This window comes from Psammomys obesus, unplaced genomic scaffold (genome assembly GCF_907164565.1).
Source record: "Psammomys obesus unplaced genomic scaffold, mPsaObe1.curated_primary_1811, whole genome shotgun sequence".
NCBI classification, from domain to species: Eukaryota; Metazoa; Chordata; class Mammalia; order Rodentia; family Muridae; genus Psammomys; species Psammomys obesus.
This window is the reverse complement of record NW_026591086.1, coordinates 40,679,814-40,686,786: the sequence shown is the minus strand read 5'-3', so window position 1 is coordinate 40,686,786 and position 6,973 is coordinate 40,679,814. Positions and strand designations below refer to the sequence as shown.

The 6,973-nt window shown below is 42.4% G+C and overlaps 1 protein-coding gene across 1 annotated transcript in view; it reads right to left on the bottom strand.

Annotated features, from left to right (window-relative positions):
* The window catches only part of Scel (sciellin), a 101,823-nt gene extending 96,021 nt beyond the window's left edge, over positions 1–5,802 (bottom strand). The window contains exon 1 of the mRNA XM_055609796.1: positions 5,726–5,802. The gene's annotated coding sequence lies outside the window, so the exon portion shown is untranslated. The remainder of the gene's footprint in view (positions 1–5,725) is intronic.
* Positions 5,803–6,973: the final 1,171 nt, after the last annotated feature.

The following is a 6,973-nucleotide window of genomic DNA, read 5'->3' as shown; positions in this document are numbered from 1 at the left end:
TGTGTGTGTGTGTGTGTGTGTGTGTGTGTGTGTGTGTGTGTGTGTGTTGTTATTGCCTGCTACTGTTTGTCTGGGAACTGAACCCAAGACTTCATGCCTGCTAGGCAAGCACTCCAGCATTGAGCTACATCTCCATTTTCTGGGTTTTTTTTAAAATATAACTTTTTATTTATTATAATTTATTCACTTTGTATCCCAGCTGTAGCCCCACCCTCATTCCCTCTCAATCCCGCCCTCCCTTCCTCTCTCCATCTTCTCCTCCCATGCCTCTTCCCCAGTTCACTGATAGTGGAGGATCTCTTCCCCTTCCATCTGACCCTAACCTATCAGGTCTCATCAGAACTGTCTTTCATAGTCTTCCTCTGTGGTTGGAGTATCGGTCTCAAAAAAGACCCCTGGGCCCAGAATTTTTGGTTCTGTTGTTCTCCTTGTGGAGCTCCAGACCCTTCCAGGTCTTTCTATCTCCCCCCTTTTTTTTTATACGGTTCCCTGCACTCTGCCCAAAGTTTGGCTATGAGGCTCAGCATTCGGCTTTGATACCCTGCTGGGTAGAGTCTTTCAGAGGCCCTCTGTGATGGCTCCTGTCCTATTCCCTATTTTCACCTTCCTCCGATGTCTATCCCATTTGCCTTTCTGAATGAAGATTGAGCATCTTACCCAGGGTCCTCCTTCTTTCTTAGCTTCTTTATGTGTACAGATTTTAGTGTGTTTATCCTACATTATATATCTAATATCCACTTATAAGTGAGTATATACCACGTATGTCTTTCTGCTTCTGGGATAGCTCACTTAGGATGATCTTTCCTAGTTCCCACCATTTGCCTACAAATTTCATGATTTCCTTGTTTTTAATTGCTGAGTAGTATTCCATTGTGTAAATGTACCACAATTTCTGTATCCATTCCTCAACTGAGGAACATCAGGGTTGTTTCCAGATTCTGGCTATTACAAATAAAGCTGCTATGAACATGATTAAGCGAATGTCAGAGAAATGCAAATCAAAACGACCCTGAGATTTCACCTTACACCCATTAGAACGGCTAAGATCTAGAGCTCAAGTGCCAACACATGCTGGAGAGGATGTGGAGAAAGGGGAACCCTCCTCCATTGCTGGTGGGAATGTAAACTTGTACAACCACTGGGGAAATGAATCTGGCACTTTCTCAGACAATTAGGAATAGAGCTTCCTCAAGATTCAGCTCTACCATTCCTAGGCATATATCCAAAAGATGCTCAAGTATTTTCTGTTTTTAATGGAGGCATTTCTTGGGGTACCTTTCACATCCATCAGTAAACTGTTCCCCTGATGGATCCCCAACTCCCTCAGCTTCTGGAATTCCCTGCCACTCCCCACTTCAACTGCAATTTCTTTTTTCAACTTTGGGTCTTCTCTGCAAAGACATACTTTTAAAAATACTAAGGATGAAATGACTCTTGGTCGACAAAACCTTTATCTTCTTTCTGCTAGCATTTTCGTGAGAAAGATTGTGAAAGCAAAAATTTTAGACTGGATGGAGAGGGGCCCAGAGAGGGGAAGACTAGAAAGTGAAACAGAAAAGAAAAAAGGTAGAGCTGAAAGTAGAGGATAAAGGAAAAAAACTAGAAAAAGCAAGAGGGAAAACAAAAACCTGAGTTATGGGTTAACAAGTTTATGTTTTGTGCAATCATCTCATTTAAGATGCACATAACATTCTTAGGTCATTAGTTTACAATGATTATCGTCACTCACTACATGAAATGCCATAACCCAATGAGGCTATGGAGTGAAATTTGGTCATTTGAATGAAAGTGTTCCCCACAGGCTCCTGCAGTTAGTCCCCAGTTGTGGGGCTGTTTGGGGAAGTTTAGATGGTTCAGCCTTTCCGGAGGAAGGACATCCTTGCAAGAATGGGCAGTGAGATCAAAAGCCTCATCTAATTCCAGTCTGCTCTCTTCCTTCATGCTTATCTTTGAAGATAGGAACTCCTTGCTTCCTACGCTTTTGCCTTGCCTCTACTACTCTGGAATGATAAGCCAATATAAATTCTATATTCTCTAAGTCATGTTGTTCTATCACAGCAACAAAAAGTAGCTAAAGCAATCCCTATGATTAAAATAACATCCAAGTCACTTTACAGAAAGATAGGACAGGAGCTAAAAATAGGAGCAGGTTTATCCTGGGTAGGAATCTCAGGACGAATGGTTTGCCTGGGGTTATATAGCTGGTGGATTACATCATGGAGGTTCAACCTCAGACCCAGCTGATACCAAAGTCCCTGTCTTAGAAACATAGCAAATAGAAGGGGGCAGTGAATAGAAAGCTACTGGACTAAAAGAAATGGTAAATAAAACAACAGGCCCTTTCCTGCAGAGCTTTGTGATGGGTCAACCAGCTGCATGAGCCGGAGCAAACTCTCATAGCTCATTTTACCAAAGTATTACGAGAGCAGGAGAGAGTAGCTCAGATGTAGCCCATGGCAGTTCAGTATCCAAGTGGGATAGATCCCTAGTAAGAGGAACAGGGACTGTCTCTGACATGAACTCAGTGGCTGGCTCCTTGATCTCCCCTAAGGGGGGAGCAGCCTTGTCAGGCCACAGTTCTGATGAGACCTTATAAGCTATGGTCAGATGGAAGGGGAAGAGGACCTTCCCTATCAGTGGACTTGGAGAGACACATGGGAGAAGATGAGGAAGGAAGGGTAGGATTGGGAGGAAATGGTGGAGGGGGCTACAGCTGGGATACAAAACAAATAAACTGTAATTAATATAAAAATACAAATTTAATTTAAAAAATGTACCTATCATCAGAGTCCTATCATGAACCACTTCTAGTTTAGCTGATTCAAGGTCAAGACTATTGGGAGAGAGCCCCTTGAACTTTCTGTACATAGCTGTCTTTTAGCTTTTTGCACACAGCATCCCTAATGATGAAGGGGAAGAAAGCAGGCATGCTGGGGTACTTTCTACAGCCCTTTTAACTGGTTAAGTCTTCATGCAGACACAGACTCTGCTACCATGTTATCCTCACACACTTTTTGGAAGGCCCCTGCAGTCGCTTGGGATATATGTACTGCAATGCGCTAACTAGTTCCTTCTTGGGAATTTCCACAGAAAAAAGATTTGCTACATTTTAGAGCCAAGAACCTTGAGTTTAGCGACAACTTAGGACACATTATTTAGATCCTTAGAGTTCTTGAGTGTGCAATTACAATGAATAGTCAGGACTATTCGTCTGTCTTGTCTGGGTGTAAGCCTATTGGCATTTAAGATACATTTAACATAAAACTCCCTCTTCTAATTAATGATCACAATAAAAGGACCATCCATATCTTTAAAGAATTTGATAACTGACATAAACTGGCAAGCATAGTCAATGAAACTGTCATCCCCAAAACATGCACCTGAGGAAGAGCCTCACCCAAATCTGGAACTCCTAATTGATTTGCCCCGTGTCTAACACTGGGCAGCTACGGGGAGGTGTGCAGGAACCAGTACCTACAGCCTTCATTTATTTCAAAGTTCCTGAGATGAGAAAACAGACAAAGGTCTACAAATGGCTGAGAGGTAGGGAACCACTGAGATTTCTCCTTGACTGCTGAGCAAAGGATTTTAACTCCTTGCTCTGAAGGAATGCATCTACCACCCCAGGTGCTATCTGAAATCACCCTTTTCTTGGGTTGACTGCCTGGTGGACTCTATGCCATTCCTTCTGCAGTATGAACTCAGTCATTCGAAGCACATTTCTGTTTTGTTTACAAGATTCCCAGGAATGGGACATTCTCAAGAACAGCTGTCAGAGTTCTGACAGTCGGGGAAGGCTACAGAATGGCAGTTGGGATGAGGACAGTGCTGACTGTGGGGACCCTTCACAGATCTACCAGATAACCCCACAAATATAAAAAGTAAAAGACCAAGTCCAAAAGCCACAAATTTTAAAATTTACCACATACAATATAATAGCATTTGTCATGCTGGGCAAAGGCACTCTTGCTTACATATACTTATAGTCCTCTTATAAAGCAAGAGTGTAGTTCATTTTATGACTACTTTTTATATGAGAGAAACTTGAAAAATCATCGAGAAAATCCAGTAGGGCAAATGACAGAGATATAACTTCACATTCTGGTCCTGCTACTCTAGGCCAGGAAGGTTGCCTAATACTTATTCTTTGATCCTTCATTTGGAAAAGATAAAGGGAAGGGCCGCTGAGGTGGCTCAGAGCCTCACCACCTGATTTGATCCCTGAAAACCAAGAGAAAAAGCCAAATGTAGTAAGGCGTATTTGTACTTTCAGCTGCCTCCCTGCCATGAAATGGGAGACAGAAACAGGACAATCACCTACATGGGCCAACTAGACTGTTTATACAGCAGAAAGGAGAGATGCTATCTCAAAAAAAGGTGGAAGGAGAGCAATGGCCCCTGAAAACTGTCCTCTGATCTCCACAAGCATGCTGTGGTATGCACTCTCCCACACTCATGCACATATCACACATGTATACACGCATCAGAAAATAGTAATAATTTTAAAAAGAAAATACACAGGCTGACCTAGAAGATCCTGTAGTTTCTCTCCAGTTGAAAATTATACCAGCGAGTTGCTACATTTCTATAAAATTCCAAACTGTTTCTATATATTCTCTGTGTATCTTGACATTCATAATCTAAATGTCTTGGTAAATGCTTAGGTTTTTTTTTTTTAATATTGTAAATACTAGAGAATAGCCAGCATCAGAAAGGCCATATCTGTATTATCAGCTACAGACGTGAAAGCCAATTTTTAATTTCATGAAAAATAAAACTGTACTCCGCACATCCTATCCTGCTCTTGCTGTTGAGCATACATGTCAGAAATCCAAGCAATGAAGCTCTTCAGGAAACGTTTGGGAACTGAGCACTGACACATCTTAGCCCCTCTGAGACCCAGGTAGTTTAGTCAGTCATAGAAAGCAACGACACCTCTAGACCTTAAATAGAGCCAGGTCTGCAGGAGGAAAGGGCTGCTTCAAGCCGTGTGTGATCCCCACTGCTCCGTATCAGAAACAGAAGTGTTAAAAGAAATAAAATTAAAAAAAAAATGAGCCCGACTAGCCAGTTGGGTTTTCAGGAGTAAGATGAGCAGAGAGGCTGAAAATTGCCTCTGCATACCTTAATCCACTCTCAGGCTGATTCAGAGCATACCAAAGTCGGTCACATATGAATAAAGCCCTGTGAAGAACCACACATCTCCATGTCACCCCAGCCTTACTCCATCCCACGGTTCTCAGCAGAAAGCAAGGCTGAGTTTCTTATTTGAAGATAGTAAGGTCGACTAGATGTGCAGTCTTTGTTGTAAATCAAGAAAGTTTACTATTTCACTAGAAGCATCGTTTATGAAAAACAGGAAGATCTTTTTTATAAAACAGTTTTATAGTCACTGGAGAAAACAGACCAGTGAGTGCTGCGTCCTTGATTTAAAAGCTTTATTTATTATCTTTATGGGAAGTAGGATTTCCAAGTTGCCAGCTCCCACGGGAAACTCAGAAGGTTCTCTTTGTCAGGGACACGGCGATGTGCACAAGGGCCAAGTTAAAAGCCCTGGGAACTAAAGGTGAGTTTATTGGCACACAGAGGCTGTCAGAATGTAACTGGAAACAAGTCAAAGATAACGCAGACAGCCCCGATCTGAATCTTTTGGAGGGGGAACAGAGAAAGTTTGCACAAACCGCAAAGCAGCTGTTTTTATCTTTGCAAATAGAATTGAACTTACCTTTCTTGCGCAGAAACCGGGCTTCTTGGCTCACTGGTCCGCAGTGATTTCCCCAAGTGGATCGGGCACCTGGAGCTTCCTAGGTGCAGTTCCCACCTCTGCTTGACTCTGTTAATGAACAGCTTAGAGGCTTCTCTCTCAACACTGAGTCACTTAGGGAGGAGGTAGGCGGTATGAAAGAGGGTGTCACCTTGAACAAACACCAACTCAAAAAAAAAAAAAAAAAAACAGTCTCATTCACTGGCCTGATGTCTCTATCAGTAAGGTCTTCATATAATGCATGGCCTTGCTATGCTCTTGTTATCGTTCTTTTTACTGATATCCACAACACACAACACTGCCAAGCTGGTATCTAGCCAAACACTTATGAATATGCCTTTAAAAAGCAAAATAAAAACTATCCTTTCCTCCCTGTCCTCCTTTCCTTTTTTTCCTCCCTTCCTCCCTCCCTCCCTCTGATATTTGGGATGTGAGGTCACAGACATATGAACAGGGAATGCACTGCTCAGTTGGGATAGGAGCACCTTCATGAACTCTGGGATCAGAAGATGTACAAGGGTTGCAGCATAGAAATTCCACATGCGGAACATTATAGAGACAACAGAGGAATAAGTGTAAGAACCTTCATGCTTAAATTCTATCACAATATGGAAAGAGAGAGAAGGGAAAGAAAGAGAGAGAGAAAGGAAAGAAAGAAACAAAGAAGGAAACAATAAAAGAAACAAAGAAAGAAATTTAAAAGAGAGTCAGCAGGATGGCTCAGTGGGTAGAGGCACTCTGCTGTGCCCCATGACCTGACTTTGGACCTCAGGACCCACATGAAGGGTGAAGGGAACAAACTTATTCCTGCAGCTTAGCCTCTGACTGCCTGTACACACTAATGTGCACATCCAAACACATACACACAAATAAATAAATTCAATTTTAATTAATGTTTAATGGGATAAGAAAGGTTGAAACTTCCTTTACAGCTGATGGTAATATAGATTCCTACATCAAAGCTGCTTCTGCTGTGAAGGGGGGAGGACACAGATGAGCATCCTGGGCGAGGGATCCTCTCACAGACTCTGAAATGAACCTTTCCTAACAGCGAGGAAGATTTAAAGAAGCTTAGCATTCGGGAACGTTGTTAGAGGGAACTGGATCGTCTGCGTTTCCTGCCTCATCTTCATTGATGAGCACACCAACCATTCACCTCCTTAACCCCGCAGTCCAGCTTGGCCGTGCCCATAAGGAGAAAACAAGACG